This window comes from Pelophylax lessonae (assembly GCF_965119305.1).
Source record: "Pelophylax lessonae genome assembly, chromosome: 4".
Taxonomy (NCBI): domain Eukaryota; kingdom Metazoa; phylum Chordata; class Amphibia; order Anura; family Ranidae; genus Pelophylax; species Pelophylax lessonae.
The window spans coordinates 202947504-202971194 of NC_138771.1; the positions used below are offsets into that span (position 1 = coordinate 202947504).

A 23691-nucleotide genomic window follows, 5' to 3' on the forward strand; every position below is an offset into this window, starting at 1 on the left:
CTCCAACCCTACACATCCCCTATGTATACTCATTGTACCTTCTACTTCCCATCACCTGTGTCCTCTTACTGGGACTACTCCAACCCTATACATCCCTATATATATATATATACACACAGATCCAGCATTGCACATTCTACTTCCCATCACCTGTGTCCTACTACTGGGACTTCTCCAACCCTGCACATCTCCTATATACACACACAGATCCAGCATTGTACCTTCTACTTCCCATCACCTGTGTCCTACTACTGGGACTACTCCAACCCTACACATCCCATATGTATACTCATTGTACCTTCTACTTCCCATCACCTGCTACTAAGGACTACTCCAACCCTACAGATCCCTATATACACACACAGATCCAGCATTGTACCTTCTACTTCCCATCACCTGTGTCCTACTACTGGGACTACTCCAACCCTACACATCCCATATGTATACTCATTGTACCTTCTACTTCCCATCACCTGCTACTAAGGACTACTCCAACCCTACAGATCCAGCATTGTACCTTCTACTTCCCGTCACCTGTGTCCTACTACTGGGACTTCTCCAACCCTGCACATCTCCTATATATACACACAGATCCAGCATTGTACCTTCTACTTCCCATCACCTGTGTCCTACTACTGGGACTTCTCCAACCCTACACATCTCCTATATATACCTACAGATCCAGCATTGTACCTTCTACTTCCCATCACCTGCTACTAAGGACTACTCCAACCCTACAGATCCAGCATTGTACCTTCTACTTCCCGTCACCTGTGTCCTACTACTAGGACTACTCCAACCCTACACATCCCCTATGTATACTCATTGTACCTTCTACTTCCCATCACCTGTGTCCTCTTACTGGGACTACTCCAACCCTATACATCCCTATATACACACACAGATCCAGCATTGTACCTTCTACTTCCCATCACCTACTACTAAGGACTACTCCAACCCTACAGATCCAGCATTGTACCTTCTACTTCCCGTCACCTGTGTCCTACTACTGGGACTTCTCCAACCCTACACATCTCCTATATAAACACACAGATCCAGCATTGTACCTTCTACTTCCCATCACCTGTGTCCTACTACTGGGACTACTCCAACCCTATACATCCCTTTATATATACACACAGATCCAGCATTGTACCTTCTACTTCACATCACCTGTGTCCTCTTACTGGGACTACTCCAACCCTACACATCCCCTATGTATACTCATTGTACCTTCTACTTCCCATCACCTGTGTCCTCTTACTGGGACTACTCCAACCCTACACATCCCCTATGTATACTCATTGTACCTTCTACTTCCCATCACCTGTGTCCTACTACTGGAACTACTCCAACCCTACAGATCCAGCATTGTACCTTCTACTTCCCGTCACCTGTGTCCTCTTACTGGGACTACTCCAACCCTACACATCCCCTATGTATACTCATTGTACCTTCTACTTCCCATCACCTGTGTCCTACTACTGGGACTACTCCAACCCTATACATCCCTATATATACACACAGATCCAGCATTGTACCTTCTACTTCCCGTCACCTGTGTCCTACTACTGGGACTTCTCCAACCCCACACATCCCCTATATATACACACAGATCCAGCATTGTACCTTCTACTTCCCATCACCTGTGTCCTCTTACTGGGACTACTCCAACCCTACACATCCCATATGTATACTCATTGTACCTTCTACTTCCCATCACCTGTGTCCTCTTACTGGGACTTCTCCAACCCTACACATCTCCTATATATACTCATTGTACCTTCTACTTCCCATCACCTGTGTCCTACTACTAGGACTACTCCAACCCTACACATCCCCTATGTATACTCATTGTACCTTCTACTTCCCATCACCTGTGTCCTCTTACTGGGACTACTCCAACCCTATACATCCCTATATATACACACAGATCCAGCATTGTACCTTCTACTTCCCATCACCTACTACTAAGGACTACTCCAACCCTACAGATCCAGCATTGTACCTTCTACTTCCCGTCACCTGTGTCCTACTACTGGGACTTCTCCAACCCTACACATCTCCTATATATACACACAGATCCAGCATTGTACCTTCTACTTCCCATCACCTGTGTCCTACTACTGGGACTTCTCCAACCCTACACATCTCCTATATATACACACAGATCCAGCATTGTACCTTCTACTTCCCATCACCTGTGTCCTACTACTGGGACTACTCCAACCCTATACATCCCTTTATATATACACACAGATCCAGCATTGTACCTTCTACTTCACATCACCTGTGTCCTCTTACTGGGACTACTCCAACCCTACACATCCCCTATGTATACTCATTGTACCTTCTACTTCCCATCACCTGTGTCCTCTTACTGGGACTACTCCAACCCTACACATCCCCTATGTATACTCATTGTACCTTCTACTTCCCATCACCTGTGTCCTACTACTGGAACTACTCCAACCCTACAGATCCAGCATTGTACCTTCTACTTCCCGTCACCTGTGTCCTCTTACTGGGACTACTCCAACCCTACACATCCCCTATGTATACTCATTGTACCTTCTACTTCCCATCACCTGTGTCCTACTACTGGGACTACTCCAACCCTATACATCCCTATATATACACACAGATCCAGCATTGTACCTTCTACTTCCCGTCACCTGTGTCCTACTACTGGGACTTCTCCAACCCCACACATCCCCTATATATACACACAGATCCAGCATTGTACCTTCTACTTCCCATCACCTGTGTCCTCTTACTGGGACTTCTCCAACCCTACACATCTCCTATATATACTCATTGTACCTTCTACTTCCCATCACCTGTGTCCTACTACTAGGACTACTCCAACCCTACACATCCCCTATGTATACTCATTGTACCTTCTACTTCCCATCACCTGTGTCCTCTTACTGGGACTACTCCAACCCTATACATCCCTATATATACACACAGATCCAGCATTGTACCTTCTACTTCCCATCACCTACTACCAAGGACTACTCCAACCCTACAGATCCAGCATTGTACCTTCTACTTCCCGTCACCTGTGTCCTACTACTGGGACTTCTCCAACCCTACACATCTCCTATATATACACACAGATCCAGCATTGTACCTTCTACTTCCCATCACCTGTGTCCTACTACTGGGACTACTCCAACCCTATACATCCCTTTATATATATATATATATATATATATATACATATATATATACACACAGATCCAGCATTGTAACTTCTACTTCACATCACCTGTATCCTACTACTAGGACTACTCCAACCCCACACACCTATATGTCCAGATCCAGCATTGTACCTTCTACTTCCCATCACCTGTGTCCTCTTACTAGGAATACTCCAACCCTACACATCCACTATGTATACACACAGATCCAGCATTGTATCTTCTACTACTAGGACTACTCCAACCCCACACACCCCTATATGTCCAGATCCAGCATTGTACCTTCTACTTCCCATCACGTACTACTAGGACTACTCCAACCCTACAGATCCCCTATGTATACACACAGATCCAGCATTGTGCCTTCTACTTCCCATCACCTGTGTCCTACTACTGGGACTACTCCAACCCTACACATCCCCTATATATACACACAGATCCAGCATTGTACCTTCTACTTCCCATCACGTACTACTAGGACTACTCCAACCCTACAGATCCCCTATGTATACACACAGATCCAGCATTGTACCTTCTACTTCCCATCACCTGTGTCCTACTACTGGGACTACTCCAACCCTACACATCCCCTATATATACACACAGATCCAGCATTGTACCTTCTACTTCCCATCACCTGTGTCCTCTTACTGGGACTACTCCAACCCTACACATCCCTTATATATACACACAGATCCAGCATTGCACCTTCTACTTCCCATCACCTGTGTCCTACTACTGGGACTACTCCAACCCTACACATCCCCTATGTATACTCATTGTACCTTCTACTTCCCATCACCTGTGTCCTACTACTGGGACTACTCCAACCCTACACATCTCCTATATATACACACAGATCCAGCATTGTACCTTCTACTTCCCATCACCTGTGTCCTACTACTGGGACTACTCCAACCCTACACATCCCCTATGTATACACACAGATCCAGCATTGTACCTTCTACTTCCCATCACCTGTGTCCTACTACTGGGACTACTCCAACCCCACACATCCACTATGTATACACACAGATCCAGCATTGTACCTTCTACTTCCCGTCACCTGTGTCCTACTACTTGGACTACTCGAACCCCACACACGCTTATGTCTAAATCCAGCTTTGTTATTGTATCATCTACTTCCCATCACCTGTGTTCTATTACTAGCACTACTCCAACCCCACACTCGGCTGTACTCCACATCCAGCATTGTCATTGTATCATCTACCTCACATCACCTGTGTTATACTACTTGGACCTAAACCAACCCCACACTCAGCGGTTCTCACACAGCCAGCATAGTTATTAATGTGTGTTGCTGCTTCCAATCACCTGTGTTGAAGTACTACTTCAACCCCACACTAAGCTGTGTGTACAGATCCAGCTTTGTTGTGTCTTCTGCTACCCATCGCCTGTGTTCCAGTACTAGGACTACTCCCACATCCAGCATTGTTATTAAAGTGGAACTTCACTCTCCCAATCTACTTAATTTATTTTTAATCCTCATGCTGCTAGCATTAGTAAATGGATAGGAAAGTATATCATATTTACTTATTTAGAAAAAAATGATTTGACATTTCTTCAGTTATTAACCACTTCCCGCACGCCCTATAGGCAAATGACGGCGGGAATGTGGGACGGCAGAGCGGCGATCAGTGATGCGAGGTGTCAGTCTGACTCCCTGCATCTCCGATCTCGGTAAAAAGCCTACTGACATAGGCTCTTTACCATGTGACCAGCCGTGTCCAATCACGGCTGGTCACATAGTTAACAGGAAGAGCCGTTGATTAGCTTTCCTTAGTTCGTGCCTGACAGGCACGAGTAAAGGAGCGCCGATCGGCAGCTCCCCTGACGGGGGGGGGGGGGGGTCGGCACTGGTAATCAGATCATTGATTACCAGTGCAGACCCTCGGGGGGGGGGGGGGGGTGCCACTAGAACCACCAGGGATGCCCACCTATGACCCCAGGGATGCCCACTATGGCCACCAGGGATAGCAATCAGGGCTCAGGGAGCCCCCAATTGCCCTCCCTATCAGTGTCGCCCACCAGTGCCCATCATTGCCATCTATCAGTGTCGCCCACCAGTGCCCATTATTGCCCACCAGTGCTGCCTATCAATGCCAATTAGCGCCCATCAGTGCCACCTATCAGTGCCCATCAATGCCGCCTATCAGTGCCCAGCAGTGCCGCCTATTAGTGCCCACCAATGCTGCATATCAGTGCCGCCTATCAGTGCCTGTCCGTGCAGTCTCATCAGTGCAGGAAAAAACGTATTTATTTACAAAATTGTATAACCTAAACAAAAAACTTTTTTTTTTTTTTTAAACTTTTCGGTCTTTTTTTATTTGTTTAGCAAAAAGGAAAAAACCCAGAGGTGATCAAATACCACCAAAAGAAAGCTTTATTTGTGGGGGGAAAATGACATACATTTGGTGTAGGTACAGTGTTGCATGACCGCGCAATTGTCATTCAAAATGCAACAGCGCTAAAAGGGGAAAATTGGCCTGGGCAGGAAGGGGGTGAAAGTGCACGGTATTGAAGTGGTTAACTGGTTTCTTGCCTAGGCAAAATGATGTCGTATATCCCAGGAGTCTTCAGGAGGGGAGGAGAGTGGGTTTTCACAGCTAAGCGCTCTCTCCAGCTTGCTTGGTTGAGCTAAGGGCAGGTGGATTTCAGGAAGTAAATGCTACATGAATCATCTGCCCTTTTTGAAGATGGCCAGGGCCAGAAATGCTGGGAGGTGTTTTTTTTAAGTGATCTCTCAACAGAATAAAGTATAGGGACATGGATGGGAGAGTTTGCTTTAAATATTAACAATTTAATCAAATAGTGTTTTTGGTGCTCAGATGCAGTGAAAATCTGCTTTAATAAGTTTGTTCTGTTTCCTTTTACCTGTGTTCTACTACTATGGCTACTCCAACCCCACACTCTGCTGTACTCCCAGATCCAGCATTGTTATTGTATGTATGATCTGCTTCCTATCACCTGTGTACTAGGACTACTCCAGCCCCACACTAAGTTGTATGTCTAAAGCCCCATACACACGTGCAGACTTTTGTCTGCAGACTTACCTTTTCTATGTAGTGCAAGGGCCTGCCGGATTGCATACAAATTGAAAGTGTTTAGGTTTGACCTCATATTATATGGTTTTGGTTAGTCTGCAGACAAAAGTCTGCAGATAATCTGCAGGTGTGTATGGGGCATTAGGGCTCTTTCACACGGGCGGTCCGATCAGATCCGCCTGTCAGTTTTTTAGGCGGATCTGATCGGATCCTCCATGCAGCTCTATGGGGCAGCGGGTGTCAGCGGAGGTCACCTCCGCTGACACCCGCTGCCATCCGCATCCGATCCTGTGCTGAAATCTGGACGGATGGAAACCCTATTTTTCCATCCGTTCAGTAATCGGATCGGATCTGATGAGAGCGGACAGGCGGTCCGCTCTCCTCCGATCCCCCATAGAGGGCAGCGGATGCTGAGACACCTCCCTCTCCGCTCTGCAAGCGTAGACGGAGCTGTCATCCGCCCGGCTCAGCGGGGATCGCGGATCGATCCCCGCTGAGCAACACAGATCCGCCTGCAGAGGCGGACCGTGTGAAAGAAGCCTAAATCCTGCATTGTTATTAAGTGTGATCAGATTCCCATCACCTGTGTTCTAGTACTAGGACTACTCCAGCCTTGGTATGAGTTGTGCATTGTTGTGGCTTCTGCTTCCCATCATCACCTGTGTTCTAGTACTATTACTACTCCAGTCTTAATGGGAGTTGTGCTCCCAGATCCAGCATTTTTATTGTATGATTTATGTCCCATCACCTCACTTGTTTTAGTACTAGGACTAATCCAGTCCCACACTGAGCTGTTTGTCCAGATCCAGCATTGTTATTAAGTGTGATCTGCTTTACATCACTTGTCTCCTGGTACTATAAATACTCCATCCTCACTATGAGCTGTGCTCCCAGATCCAGCATTAATATTATTGGAATTCGCTTCTCGTCATCACCTGTGTTCTATTACTTATAATACTCCAGCTTTAATATCAGCTGTACTCCCAGACCCAGCGATATTATTGTGTGATCTGTTTCCCATCATCACCTGTATTCTCATACTATGACTACTCCAGCCTCAGTATATTAGCTATGCCTCCAGATCCAGCTTCATTAACCACTTAAGCCCCGGAAGAATTTACCCCCATTCCGACCAGGGGGTATTTTGCGATTCGGCACTGCGTGACTTTAACGGACAATTGCGCGGTCGTGCGACGCTGTACCTAAACGAATTTGACGTCCTTTTTTTCCCACAAACAGAGCTTTCTTTTGGCGGTATTTGATCACCTGTGCGATTTTTTTTTTTTTTTTTTTTTTTTTTTTTTTTTTTTTTTTTTTTTTTTTTGATCACGCGCTATAAACAAAAAAGAGTGTCAATTTTGCAAAAATAACAATATTTTTCACATTTTTTTTTTATATGAAATTCCCCCCAAAAAAAAAAGTAAAAATCAAAATTTTTTTAAAATTTTTGGGCCAATTTGTTTTATGCTACATATGTTTGGTAAAAAAAAATCGCAAAAAGCGTATTTTGATTGGTTTGCGCAAAAGTTATCGCGTTTACTAACAAAGGGAAAGATTTTTGTCATTTTTGTTGTTTTTTTTTTTAACGCGTAATGGCGGCGATCTGCGATTTTTTTTTTTTTTTTTTTTTTTTTTTATATGTGGTACTGCGACATTGCGGCGGACAGATCGGACCCTTGACTGACATTTTTGACACTTTTGGGGTTACCAGTGACATTTCTACAGTAATCAGTGCTATATATATATATATATGCACTGTTACTGTAAAAATACACTGGCAGTGAAGGGGTTAACTTTATTTGAGAGGGAGGGGCTGTGTGTGTCCCTAGGGGCGTGATTCTAACTGTGATTGGCTGTGGCTTGAGGTGTAGTTACACTGATCAACGGTTCTACATAGTAGAACCGTATGATAAGTGTTTCTACACAGGGAGAAACTGACAGGCAGCTTGTTTACACAAGCTTCCTGCCTTTCTCCCTCTCCCCCGCCGATCGCCGAGTGACCAGCGGACATCGGGTCCGCCGGTCACACGCGCGGGGGGGTCCATGACCGCGCGGGAGCGCGCGCTCGCTCGCTCCCAAGACCCTCCCAGGCTAGTGACGAACCGATACGTCACTCTGCCTGTGAGGGGCTGACCGCCGCAGTATATGTTCGTGCGGCGGTCGGCAAGCGGTTAATAAGCGATCTGCTTTCTTTCATCACCTGTGTTAGTATTATGAATACTCCAGCCCCATACTAAGCTGTTTACCTAGATCCAGCATTCTTAAGTGTGATCTGCTTTTCATGATCATCACCTGTGTCCTAATTCTACAACTACTCCAGCCTCAATATGAACTGTGCTCACAAATCAAACATTATCAATAAATGTGTGCTACTTCCCACCCTTATCTTTTGTATTAGTGATACTAGTACTGCAGCTGAGCTGTTTCTAGATCCAGCATTGTCTTTAATTTAAAGTGGAGCTCCACCCAAAAGGGAAAGTTCCGCTTTAAGGCCTCCTCTCCGGCTCCTGTTTGTGAAACAGAGATTTTAGGAGCGGGTGTAGTGGGTACCCGATTTTTGACAGGTACCCACTCCCACTTCCATTCTGGTCGACTTAGGTGATCAGAAGTGGAAGTTCTCCCCCTGCACAAATGACAGGTCCCAGAAGACTTCGGAGCCAATCATAGAATGCTGCGCCGCTCGCGCATATGCAGTGGGCACCCATTTGTGAAGCTGCAAGCGGCCACAGGCGGGTGCCCGTATTAAAGATGCTGGCGCTGCTGAGGAAAGACACAGGATGAAAATGGCTGGGGTGAGTACACCGCTGGATCGTGGGACAGGTGAGTGGCTGGTTTTAGGCTGAACTTCTATTTTAAATTTCCTTTCATGTTGTGAGTTCTGCCTGTCTACTGGCCATCTTTCTACTACTTCCTGGATTCCCTGCATGCTTTGCAGCTTCTCCTCAGCTGTTTACTTTCAATTTCTTTGGACTACATATCCCTTGCTGTCTGAAAGCAGTATTGCTGTACTGACACTTCCTTGCTGAAACGCCTCCTCTCAGCTCCTCTGTATTTCAGAAGGCAGGATCTGAAATCTGTGACACAGCAGTGCCTATCAACAGGTCATAGTAAATACATTGCACAAAATTCCAGGAGGTAAATATATGGGGATGTAAATAGAATACGTTTACAAACTTCTAGATTTTTCTGGGTAAAAGGAGTAGGCCAGAAATCACTGAAATGCAGTGTGAAAACTGAATATTGGATTTAGAATTGTGACCATAGACGCCTAAATGAATGCCCTATTAGTTTGTCTACTCCAGCCTCCGTATGCTCTGTCATTATTATTGTGTGATGCCTGAGTGCCCTTGCTCAATGTGCCCTTCTGAAGAGGAGTAATAACCTCTTTGTTCTCATTAGCTGTTCAGTTCTGGAACAATAATTAATGAAGGTAGGACAGTAAAAAATAAGAAACACATGAAATTATTAATCAAATTGTCACAGCTGTTAATCATAAGTTGTGCATTTTTTTTTTTTTTTTTTTTTGGCGTATGGTTGGGCTCATTAACCAAAGAACTGTGTTGAACTCGTCATAGAGCAGAGTTACCAAATCCAAATCTAAAGGTTTACTTTGGTAGTCTGTGATTTTTAACAGCAAAGTTTCTTGACCAAATGCTTAGAGGACCAAACGTTACATTTGGAGTCGGTTCACACTAAGGCGACACGACTCCTTACTACTTCGGGGGCGACTTGTGCATTACCATGCACCACGACTTCGGAGCGACTTGCAGGGACTTCACATAATGGAAGTCTATGCAAGTCGCTCCGAGGTCACCCTGAAGTAGTACAGGACCCTTTTTCTAAGTCGGAGCGACTTGTGTCGCTCCTATTAGAACAGGTCCTGTATCGGTCAATGGACCGCGAGGGAGTGCGACTTGTTAGCCTGACAAGTCGCAGCAGTGTGGACCGGCTCTTAAAGGATAAGTTCACCTAAATAATGATAAAAAAAAAAAATGCACATTTTTTTGCAAACAATGTACATTTCTTTCTTCTTCCTTTTTTGCTTGATTAGCAGATCGTTGGTGCCATGAAGGCCTCCTGGAGATTGGTCAGTGTATCTGTGTGCTCGTACATCTTGTAAAGGCAAGCAGATACACTGACGAGAAGAATCCATTAACTACCACGTCGCTCCAAAGCACCGTGGCAGTTCATTGGGGGATCACGAGCCTACACCTGCAAAGGATGTCAAGACTTGTAGTTCATTTATACACAGAGCTGTGTGGGCTGGTGCCCCCCATGGTCGTGCTGATTGAAAAAGTGAAATCTAGTATGGGAACTTCTGCTTGTACTTCTGTCACAGGAAGGGAGGCCGTGGCTCCAGCATTGGGAACATGTTACATGTTCCACCCTAAAAACAGGTAGAACATGTAACATGTTCCCAAAGGTGAACTTTTTCTTTAAAGTGGTAGTAAAGTATTTGTGTTTTTAAATCCGCTGACAGGCAGGAGTTTTTTTTCATTTTTATAACCGAAGAGACTATAGAGGTCTTTTCTGTCATAAATGTCACCCCTGCCTGTCAGCGGTAATGTTATCTAAGCCGCATCTGCGCAGCTTAGATAACATTTATGGCCCCATCTGTGTGCCACTTAAAAAATGGGTGGAACATGAAACATGTTCCCCAAGGCGAACCTAACCTTTAAAACAAATCAAAATGGTTACCGCTACACACCTTACTTAAGCCTCGTACACACGCGTCGAAATTCGGCAGGGAATTTTTCGTCCGACGACCGATCTGCCGATTTTCGGCTTGTTAGTATGATGCTTCCGACAACCGACTCCGACTTTTCGGCTGAAAAAAATCTGGTGTGCAGGCTATAAAATTTTTGTCCTCCGTCAAAACACGGCCGATTTTCGTGCTGTCAGTACAGATTTCGACAGGGAAAAATCTTATGAGCAAGACTGGGCATGCTCAGAGAAGAAAGAACACAAAGAAAGCAAACCAACACATGACATCACTTCTGAAGTAGAATTTTGTCGGTCGACAAGTCCAGTGCAGTCTAGGCACATTCCAACCAACAAAACACAACTCTGGACAAACGGACGACTGGTCGGCCGATAATTGTTGCGTGTGTACTAGGCTGTGTGGCAAATAGCTGTTATCAGATAAAAGGAAATATACTCAACCCTAAATATTGTGAATACATCAGTGTTCATTTAATTCATAAAAAATAATAGTGATGAAGTTTTTAAAAGTTAATGATCCTCATCTGTTCCATTTAGCTGAATTTATAACTCGGCAGAAATTTGAGCTACTCAAGGCATGTAGGGTCAAAAACACTGGGAAAAGACTCCATCTCCTCCAACAAATCCAATGATTCAAGTGTCCTCCTTTCAACTGGAACATCCACAAAAAAGGAAAGCACATATAGTGTATCACTGTTTAAAAGCTGAAATTCCACCTGTGAAACAAGTGCCACACTGAAAAAGTGTCATGCAAAACACCAGCCTTAACCCACATGCAATGCACACTCACCATCGGGGCTGGCTGCCAGGTGAGTGAGCAGCAAATAAACTTAGTGTAGCAACTACAGACCGACATCCAGGAAATCCTTGATACTCTTCAATCCTCCTAGGGGCACTACTCCACTCATTGTTCTCAGTACACCATAGCTAATAAAACAAGTGCTATATAGTGTAGTATTTTTAATAACCAACAGCAGCAAGAGTGCACAAGTAAACTGCAATTAAGCCAGATAAAATCCAGGTAAAAAGTTGCTGAAACATCAAAAACGCCGCCACCCAAACCTCGGATGTGGCGGTGTGATGTCACGCTGTAAGCTCCGGTGAGGTTTATAGATTGTTCTCAAGATGCTGCCTTCCTCATAACAGCGAGTGAGCCCGTAGTTTGCAACAACACAGCTGTTACTACAAGGTTTTGGTGGCTGTCCATCACACCCCTACAGTGCACCACCTGCTGAGACATGTACAACTAGTGAAATACACTCCACAGTTTGGGAAGATTTGATAACAGGTTGTCCTAGATGTGCTCGGTATATTCTACTTTGGCAGTTTACTGTTTATAAGAAAACTGTAGCAGATCCTGGGTTAACATGATTCCTTTGACCTACATGAGCTGTACATTCTGTTCAATAGTGAGAATGATCTTCATTCCATGCTTTAGTGTTTGTAGAGTCTGACTCATAGGTTTCGCAACTTGTAGGAAATGTGTGGCGTAAAGTTGTTGGGTTTTTTTTATTTACATTCCATCTACATACATTTTTAATTAATTAGGCTTACATATCAAAGATTCATACAATCAAGATCACTAAAGAAACCTCTTCTAGTATCTGGGAAATTGGTCTCTATATTTAGCCCACCATCCTTGGAACTTTTTTCTTTTTTATTCAAGGCCAAAGCTCCCAACTCTCCATAAAATTCCAGAATCAAAAATCTTGAGGTCTGTTGTATAAAATTACTTATTTCAGTTATCCTTCTCTCAGTCCATCTTCTAAAGCATTTCTTTCCATGTGAAGTGTGTGTCGCTGGCGCAACAGAAAAAATGTAAAAATGTATTCATAAATCACCCGCAGCTATAAAAATTATCACTGAAGTGTGAAACTGTGACAGTTGCTATAAATGGTGATAGCCACGCTAAAATATCAATATATATACATACATACATATATGTGTGTATATGTATGTATATATATATATATATATATATATATATATATATATATATATATATATATATATATATATATATATATATATATATATATATATATATATATATATATATATATATATATATATAGTACATTAGTGTAAAGTAAAAAAAGGTGACAAAGTTCCTTCGTGACTCCAAAATTAAATTCGGTGCTGTGCACACTGATCCACACCTGTGTGCCACTATCCACTACCAACTATTTTGCTCACTCACCAGAGCCCCACCAATATTGGGCACTATAATCCACTCCTTAGGGATATTGGATCCACTTTATTGCTCAGCTTGTCTTTAATATCTCATCCAGAGCTAGTGTCTGTTCTAGCTTCTGAAGCTTCCTGATGACGCATGTTCATGCAATACATGTCGAGGCATTGTGATGCAATACACGCATGATACCTTTTGGTTTGCACTACTCAGCTGTGAATTGGGACGCACGCCGGCCACAGTTATCGGAGCGGCAATAACAGACTTGTGGTTACTGGATGGACTTAGTGCCGGTCGGAGGGCACTAGTAAATGTGAGTTGGCACTATTACCAATTTAAAAAAACAGTTTTTAATTGTGAATTTTATGGAATAAACATGTTGCACAATGATAGCATCTTCTTTATTGTATGAGCATTATGGTGAGGCGTGGAGAAGGAATATAACATACACTAGCTCTGGTTGAGATGTTGAGGACAAGTTGAGCAATACAGTGGATCTAATATCCCAGTGGAGTGGAATATAAAGCCCAATATTGGAGGGGCTCTGGTGAGTGAGCAAAATAGCTGGTGGTGGATGGTGGCACAGAGGTGTGGATCAGTGTGCACAGAGCCGAATTGGATTTTGGAGTCATAGAGGAACTTTCAGAGTCACGTAAAAAAAGTTCCACTAATGGGGAAAAAAAAAAATATATATATATATTGCATACATACAGTGCCTTGCAAAAGTATTCACCCCTTTTGGCATTCTTCGTGTTTTGTTGCTTCACCACCTGGAATTAACATGGATTGCTTGAGGGTTTGCATCATTTAATTTACAGAACTTTGAAGATGGTGTTTGTATTTTTATTTTTTTTTTTTATTGTGGAGGAAAAACAACAAATAGGACAAAATATAACAGTCAATGTGCATAACTATTCATCCCCCCCCCCCCTAAAGTCAGCACTTTGTGGAGCCACCTTTTGAAGCAATCACACCTCCAAGTCTCTATGAGCTTGCCACATCTTACCACTGGGATTTTGCCCATTCCTCCTTGCAAAACTGCTCCAGCTACTTCAAGTTGGATGGTTTGCACTTGTGAACAGCAATCTGTAAGTCTGACCACAGATTTTCTATTGGATTGAGGTCTGGGCTTCGACTAGGCCATTCCAACACATTTACATGTTTCCCCTTAAACCACTCAAGTGTTGCTTTAGCAGTGTGTTTGGGGTCATTGTCCTGCTGGAAGGTGATCCTCCGTCCTAGCCTTAAATAAAAAATATTTCCTGAAGGTAATGGCTTTCTTCTGGCCACTCTGCCATAAAGCCCAACTTCTTAGTGTATGGCTTATTGTTGTCCTATGTACAGATACTCCAATCTCTTCTGTGGAACTCTGCAGCTCCTCCAGGGTTACCTTTTTAAATCTCTGTGCTGCCTCTCTGATTAATGCCCTCCTTGCCCTGTCCGTGAGTTTTGGTGGGTGGCCGTCTCTTGGCAGGTTTGCTGTTGTGCCATGTTCTTTCCATTTGGTTATGATGGATTTGATAGTGCTCCTGGGGATCATCAAAGATTTGTATATTTTCTTAATACCTAACCTGGACTTGTACTTCTCAACAACATTGTCCCTTAATTTTGGAGAGTTCCTTGGTCTTCATGGCAGTGTTTGGTTAGTGGTGCCTGTTGCAACAAAATAGGTAAAAAGTCAAGGGGGGGGGGGGGTGAATACTTTTTTCAAGGCAGTGTGTGTGTGTGTGTGTTCTTCAAAAAAGGTTCCACACTTTTTTTTTTTTTTTTTTAACCCTATAAAAATCTAAAGAAGTGCGGAAACTTTATGAAGACCCCTCAAAGAATCTGTCTGGTCCATACTGGCGTCATAGTATGGAGAGGAGTGAAAGCAGCAGAAATTTCAAATCTCCCGACCAGTGGAGCGGCTTGCAAGTAAGTACAGCAGGACCAGATGGAAAGGTGGGTCCGGTGTTAGGTCACCTTTACAGATTTTCTGTTCCACTAAGTCAAAGTGTACAGGTGTGGCCTCCTAATTCAAAAAGCAGATACCCCGGGCCATATCTCATCATTTTTTTTTTTTCTCCCAAAGTTTAGATGTATATTTGGAAGCAGTGTGTGGAATGTGGTGCTCACGGAGTGTTTGTGGTACTCTGCAAAGCTGCATTTGCTGTCAGTGAAATGAGTGTGTATATACTAGGGATGCACCGAAATTTTTGGCCGAAAATGGGCCTATCCCATTTCGGCCGAAAATGGGTTAAACATGCCGAAAATAATGGCCGCGGTGAGGAAGGAGGAGGGCGCAGCGCTGGTTTGAAAAGTCCCGCCTCTGGCCGGCCGCCCGCCTCCCTGTGATGTCCCTACTACTACGATGTGTATGAATGAACTGACCTGACACCGGGCGGGAGGGCGGGCGAGCGGCCGCTAATAGCTATAACTATGTGAGCGCTTCACTTCCTGTCATGCGGGTATCTCCTCTGACAGGGAAGTGAAACGCTCACATAGATATAGCTATTAGCTATTAGCGGCCGCTCTCCTGTCCGGTGTGTCAGTTCATTCATGGACAGATTGTAGAAGAAGTGACATCACCGCCGGCCAGAGGCGCGTCTTTTGAATGAAGGACACCGGAGGAGCAGAGTGTCTGACAGTAAGGACGCTGAGGCGGGGGGGGGGGGGGGGGCTGAGGTGAGCTTACCATTTGGTATTAGTACTATGCAGCATGAGGGGGTTAATGTATTGCCACTGCTGGTCACTGATGCATTAGTGACCGACCAGTGGCAGTTAATTAACCCCTTTGTGCTGCATTAGTGCAACCAGTATCACTGCAACCAGTGTTCATTAACACTGATACCGGTTGTACTAATGCAGCACAAAGGGGTTAATTAACTGCCACTGGTTGGTCACTAATGCATCAGTGACCAGCAGTGGTAATACATTAACCCCCTCATGCTGCATAATACTAATACCATTGGTAATTTAACCTCTTGCCAACCCGTCACAGTACATATACGGGTGTACGTCGCTGCCTGTTTTTGGTGTATTCCCCTGTTCTATCTATTTTAAAATTATTTGGGGGGGAAAAAGTCCTTTTCGGCCAAGAGCATCCTGCATTTTCGGTTTCGGCCCACAATTATCATTTCGGTGCATCCCTAGTATATACACACTATTTTTATTTAAATATAATATAGTCCTTGTTGCTTACTTGTATAGCCTATGAAATCAACATTGTGGAAGCACCAAAAATAGGCAGAGTGTCAGGTGTGCCACACCATGTGAAATGCTATTAGCTGTACTGTAATTACCTTTTTGTACAAATGAGTAAACTTGGTGTTTAAATGAAGGCAACATAACACACTTTTAATATTCTATGCTGATGGGCAGATAATGTGTTTTCTTGTTGCGTATATGTGTAAAGTAAGAATGTTGCAATTTCCTTTTGGTGGGCTGAGCAAAAAATGTGTAATGCTGGCCATACACTAGTACATTTTTGAACGGGCGTATTCATATGAACATTCGTATGAAATTTCTTTGCACATTTGATAAATGAATGGATGTTTATTAAAAATTTCACTTGCTTTTAACATTAGATTTTAAAATTAATGTAATTCCTTAACGAAAACTACATACACTGTCCAAAAATTTGTTGAAGAAAAAATCAAACCTGTTCCTTCAAATTTTCTTTTGACTGTGTGGTAAAAAGTAAACATTGACTTGACACCACTAAATATTAGTTAGTAATTGAATGAGGCTGGGCTCACACTAGTGCAAATTGGATGCTGGTTTCCATGCATTTAATTCGCATGACAGGAGAGTGTGCCATTGAGAGCCAGTTCACACATCTCTGGGCCTGCTGTAGAGTGGATTGCACAGGGCTCCTGTGCGTCTTTGGCTCAGTTTTAGGTCTGAATTCAGGCAAAAATTCGGGCCTGATTCATCCCTGAAATAGAGAACAGGGACACACTGGATCCCTGCTGTGAGCCGCATCCAAATTAGGTCTGAACCCAGCCTCAATGTTCTTAACGTGAAAAATGTTGACTGGAAATCAATATGTAAATGGCTAGTATTCAATTGAGCCTAAAATATCTAGTAGTCTGTAAATCATAAAATATTATTGCTGCTACTGTAGATTGTTGAATTGTGTCTCTACCACCAATCCTCCGGACACTGCTGATCACAGATTAAGGTAAAGAGTAAATCGGCAGCTCTTTACCACATGATCAGCTGTGTCCAATCACAGCTGATCATGAAGGTAAACAGAAGTTTACCTTCGTTTGAATTTAACGGACCATTGCGCGGTCGTGCGACGCTGTACCTAAACAAATTTGACGTCCTTTTTTTTCCCCACAAACAGAGCTTTCTTTTGGTGGTATTTGATCACCTGTGCGATTTTTTTTTTTTTTTTTTTATCATGCGCTATAAACAAAAGAGCGTCAATTTTGCAAAAATAACAATATTTTTCACATTTGTTTTTTATATGAAATTCCCCCCCAAAAAAATGTAAAAATCAAAATTTTTTAACATTTTCGGCCAATTTGTTTTATTCTACATATGTTTGGTAAAAAAAATCTCAAAAAGCGTATTTTCTCTAGCGCTCATTGACAGACGTAGTCCTCGGTGATACACCACCTTCGGGTTATGTTGCCTCCACGGGAGCAGGACTAGACAGGAAATTAAAAAGCTCTAGCCACACCCTAGGGGCAGTCCCAGAGGGTATATCCTCTCTCTCTCTGCCTCAGCAAATCAGTTATTTTCTGTCTAGTTAGGAGTAAGGACCTAGATACCTTGCTGGGATCTTAGGTCCTGGCAAGATTTTTTTCTTAAAGGATTTTTAGACAGCTTTTTTTCTCCAGTGTTCCTGTGAGATCTTCAAGCAAGAAAGCTGAACTGGGCGACGGGCTGGATGTTGAGATCCGGTGGTCACCCCAGTTCAGCCTACGAGCGCGTGCAGGCCATAGCTCCGCGCTGGGTCGGCCGCGACAAAGTCCCATTAAAGGACTGACCCCGCGAGTTAAACGTCTCGCTGAAACGCCAAAGACCATGAGTCACGGCGTCCATATCGGTCGACAGCCCTCCCGCCCCGGTGGAGAGGGGTACTGTCAGGAGTTGGTGCCCGCCTGGTTCCGGTATGGTGAGTAGTATGTTCCCCCTTTTCCCCTGACGGGTCTTGTGGTGAACGCGGGCCCCTCTCTGTATGGTAAGATAGAGTCCCTCTCTATCCTATAAATGACACAGATCCTCCTACTTTGAGTGTGATTTTATGTGCAAAAAGCCAGGAGGCTTGGTTTGGGAGCTAACAATCTAATTGTATACATGTTAAAAAGATTATAATCTGTGGCATTCTGGGAATCTTACGGTGATAAGAATAAGCTACCTACCAGTCAGAAGCCACGGACATGTAGACTGCCTTCCTAATCAGATCTCCAGCTATTAGCAGGCCTCCCGAATGGCCATGCGGTCCGCCAGGGCCGGTACCGCCAACCACGCCAAATCCTCATGCAGAGAGAGTGTTGTGTGCCCTGCAGCACACCGCTATTCAGTACAGGCCGCCGCCATTTTTTTTGCTGGATCGCACGAGCCGCCATTTTGGCGTAGCCTCGTGTCTCCAGCATGGGGGCGGCCATGTTTGAGGTGATCCAAACACCTTGTGGAGCTAGGGGAGGCGCCGGAAGGCGTGCAGAGGGGCGGAGCCGCCTCCTTTCTTCCTGGGCAGCCAGCCAAAAGACTTCCTGTTTGTCAAGACAGCGCTGTAACCTGTTGCAGTTAAACTCTGAGCATCAAGTGGCTAAGGGGCTTTTTGTGGCGCTGGGGGTCTGGAAAAAAAAAAAAAAAAAAAAGTTTTTTATTTTTGAATTATATTATCCAGGAAGTGACTGGAATTATCATGGACCCTGCCACACATATTCCCCCACCTGTTTCCCTCGAGGGGGCCACGGGACCCGCCGGTGCACAGAGTGTAGAGTCATTTACAGCAATTTTGGAGTCTATGGTGGCTCGGGTGGAGGCGGCCTGTCAGGGACGGGGGTCAAGGAAGCGACCCCCGCCTACCCCTATACTATCTGACACCTCTGACTCTGATTCAGAGATGGTCACTGCAGTTGCAGGTTCCTCTGCAAAGGCTGTTATCCCAGGTAAAGCCCCCTCAGACAGTGAGGAGGACGCTTCTTCTCCTGCTATAATTCAGGAAGAAGCATTGGTGGACGCACTAGTTGTGGCAGTGCAGGAAACCTTAAAACTTGAGGCTTTACCGGCAGAGGCAACTGAAACAGAGATTCCTTTTGGTACTAACAAGCCCATCAAAACGGTGAAGGTTTTTCCTGTACCCAAATGTTTCGGTAATCAGATTAAAGGAGAATGGGAGCATTCTAAACGTACCTTTACTATTTCCAAGCATATTGCTAGACGCTATCCGTTTGAGGAATCCATCATTAAGAAATGGACGGTACCACCAGTGGTGGATCCACCTATTTCCAGGCTGAATAAAGCCACGGTTATCCCAGTGGAGGACACTTCGTCCTTTAAGGATCCGGTGGATCGAAAGATGGAAGCAGAGTCCCGCACCATCTTCTCTCTGATAGGGTCAGCATTTAGACCAGTAATTGTTATTGGTCTAGTTTCCCAGACACTTACGGAATGGGCGAAAATGGTACGCCAAGACCTTAGGGGAAAAGATATTCCCCAGGAGACATCTGATTTGATGGAACAGAATATACAAGGGCTACAGTTTATCTGTGACGCAGCCTTGGACACTACTCCCTTATTAGGGCATGCATCTATGTCAGCGGTGATCCTCAGACGTGTGCTGTGGTTAAAATGCTGGTCAGCTGACCTAGGTTCCAAAAAGACCTTGACAAATCTCCCCTTTCAGGGGAATCGTCTATTTGGGGCCAACCTAGATGAAATCATCAAGGATGCCACTGGGGGCAAGAGCACTTTTTTGCCACAGGCTGCTAAAGCTAAGGGACCTCGCAACAAGCAAGGACCTTTCTTTACCGCCCATAAAGGGCGCCCGGCTGGTACTAGCGGGAAAGGCAAGACTCCTCCAGGAGGGTTCAAGAAGGGCTGGTCGGACAAGCAGAGGACCAACCCAGCCAAACCCGAAGCAAAGGAGTACACAGCCTGAAGGTGCGCCCCCACCCGGTTTCAGGGTGGGGGGACGTTTTCACCGGTATTCAGGACATTAGATCGAGCTTCAACCACTACTACCGGTGCGATTCTTCCCTTCCAACATTTAAGTACTACAGGAAGCGGTAGTTACCGTTCCCTGAATAGATCTTTTCCTTTACCTTTTCCTAAGATTAGTCCCTATACCTCACAGGAATCGGATCTGGTTGACCAGATAGGCCAAGTAGCCTCTAGTCGGGTGACTTCGGTCCCTGAGGTTCAACCAGAAAAGATCACCCTTCCTGATAACAATCAGGTATCTGATAAATGTGTGGGAACAGAAAACGACCAGACTTTCTCGGATGGTCGGGGCCAGATAGCTCTAGGGACGCCTGGTTCAGATTCTATCAGCGCCAGTGGTCCTAGAAATTCTAGGCTGGCCTCCTCAAGCCGGCCTGGCCGACTTGGACATGCTAGTCGCAGACGTTCCGTGGGAACTTCGTCTCAGGGAGTGTCTGTGGTCTCAAGGACCAATTTACCATCATGCTTTACAGTCGCTGGGTTTAATGGCCTGGCCATTGAGACCCAAGTACTGAAGGACAGAGGTTTGTCTACTTCAGTCATTCCTACCCTTATTAAAGCAAGGAAAGCGACTTCCAGCAAGGTCTATTATCACACATGGAAGACTTATATTGCGTGGTGCGAATCTTTAGGATTTCCTCCACGTACCTATTCGGTGACTCGAATATTGGCCTTTTTGCAACAAGGGGTTGAGCAGAAGCTAGCCTTGAGCACCATCAAGGGTCAAGTTTCAGCATTAGCAATCTTCTTTCAGAAACCTTTAGCTACCAAGTCCTTGGTGCGGAATTTCATCCAGGGGGTGCGGCACCTGGCTCCTCCAGTCCGCGCGCCCTTACCGCCCTGGGATCTTAATTTGGTTTTGTCGGTTCTACAGAAACCTCCCTTTGAAAACATCAGGGAGATTCCCTTGCTTACTTTATCCCAGAAGGTGGCCTTCTTGGTGGCTATTACTTCTGCTCGCAGGGTGTCAGAACTGGCTGCATTATCATGCCAGTCCCCATACCTAGTGATTCATAGGGATAAGGTAGTACTTCATCCTAAGCCATCTTTTCTTCCTAAGGTGGTTTCAGATTTTCATCTGAATGAAGATATTGTACTACCTTCCTTGTGTCCTCAGCCCAAGCATCATCGGGAACATGCGTTGCATTCCTTAGATGTGGTTCGGGCAATCAGGGTATACCTGAAAGCTACGGAATCGTTCCGTAAGACGGATTCACTTTTTGTGATCACGGATGGCCCCAGAAAGGGTTTGCCTGCATCTGCCGCGACCATTGCCAAATGGATTAGACAAACGGTGGTACAGGCTTATTCTATTAAGGGTCAGAGTCCTCCGTTCCCTGTTAGGGCGCACTCCACTCGAGCGCTCAGTACTTCCTGGGCCTTTCGCCATCAGGCGTCAGTGGTCCAGGTATGTAAGGCGGCCACCTGGTCGTCGGTACATACCTTTACAAAATTCTATAAAATTGATGTGACGGCATCGGCGGATGCCTCATTTGGCCGCAAGGTTTTGCAGGCCGCAATTTGAGGAGACCGGTGGTCTACCTCGAGGGTTTTTTTCGGTTTGAAAAAAAAAAAATTTTTTCTCTTTTTTGTTGAGTCTCATCATTAAGGATGAGCATTGTAAACTTCTAGTTGGCACCGGTTGGGCCTTCTAGATTGGGATTTGATTTCCATTTTCCCACCCCTCATTTGTGATACTGCTCTGGGACGTCCCGAAGGTGGTGTATCACCGAGGACTACGTCTGTCAATGAGCGCTAGAGAAAAATGGATTTTTGTAAAATCTTACCGTAAAATCCTTTTCTCTTAGCTCATTGACAGACGTAGTCCCCGCCCCTCTGTTTTTGAGTTGGGTTGGGTTAAAAATCTCTAAAGACTGCTTTTTCACATAACTGATTTGCTGAGGCAGAGAGAGAGAGGATATACCCTCTGGGACTGCCCCTAGGGTGTGGCCAGAGCTTTTTAATTTCCTGTCTAGTCCTGCTCCTGTGGAGGCAACATAACCCGAAGGTGGTGTATCACCGAGGACTACGTCTGTCAATGAGCTAAGAGAAAAGGATTTTACGGTAAGATTTTACAAAAATCCATTTTTAATTGGTTTGCGCAAAAGTTATCGCGTTTACTAACAAAGGGAAAGATTTTTGTCATTTTTGGTGGTTTTTTTTTTTTAACGAGTAATGGCGGCGATCTGCGATTTTTTTTTTTTTGCGGTACTGCGACATTGCGGCGTACAGATCGGACCCTTGACTGACACTTTTGGGGTTACCAGTGACATTACTGCAGTAATCAGTGCTATACATATGCACTGTTACTGCAAAAATGACACTGGCAGGGAAGGGGTTAACTGTATTGGAGAGGGAGGGGTTAAGTGTGTCCTAGGGGCGTGATTCTAACTGTAAAGGGACATGGCTATTGGTGTAAAAACAAAGATCAACGGTCCTACATAGTAGAACCGTCTGATCTTCATTTTTACACCAGGGAGAATGACAGGCAGCTCGTTTACATAAGCCGCCTGACTTTTTCTCCCTTCATCGGAGCGATCGTGAGTGACCGGCGGACGATCGGGTCCGCCGGTCACACGCACTGACTTGTCAGTGAACGAGCCCGCAATTGGCTCACAAGTCAGTGACAGGCGAGTGACGTACCCCTACGTCACTCTGCCTGGCCGGGGCTGACCGGTATATAGTCGCGCGGCGGTCGGCAAACGGTTAAGTGAAAACTTTTTTTTTTTTTTTGTTACCCTAAAATCCCTTTCTCTGAGTTAATTGACAGACTCAGCACCCACTCCCTTTATTTGGCAATTTTTCGCTTGTGCTGCTTTGTGACCAGCTGTCTTGTCTATAGCAAAGAGGGGTTTATACCAGCTAGGATTGCCCAAAGGCTGTGCGGTGTTCTTTTCTGCCAAGTGTCCTACTCCTGTGAGTGGCGCTATAAACCCTATGATCAAGAATGAGAAGAAGCTGTGTCTGTCAATGAACTCACAGAAGGGTTTTTTTACAGCGAGTAACAAATTCATTTTTGGAAGGGCTGTGTATTTTGGCTTTTTATAATACCTCATTATAATAGCACTATTTACATATTCACCTTCAGCCACCCTGATAATATTACAGCACTGCTGGTACTGTAAGAAAACATTTAGTCATGAATAGGTGGGGTTGTTAAAGACAATGGTCTAAAGGTTAATGTCTCAGACTTTACAGAATAGTGGATTGTTACCTGTATGTAATCAGTGTTGGGCATGTCCCTTAAAAAAGTAATTAGTTATAGTTACTTCTCACAAAAAGTAACTGAGTTAGTCACTGAGTTACATCATTAAAGTAACTAACTAATTACCAGGGTAAGTAACTA

The 23691-nt window shown here is 44.6% G+C and overlaps 1 protein-coding gene across 2 annotated transcripts in view; it reads left to right on the forward strand.

Annotated features, from left to right (window-relative positions):
- Positions 1-23691, forward strand: part of GRAMD4 (GRAM domain containing 4) — a 396610-nt gene that overhangs the window by 891 nt on the left and 372028 nt on the right. The window lies entirely within an intron of this gene.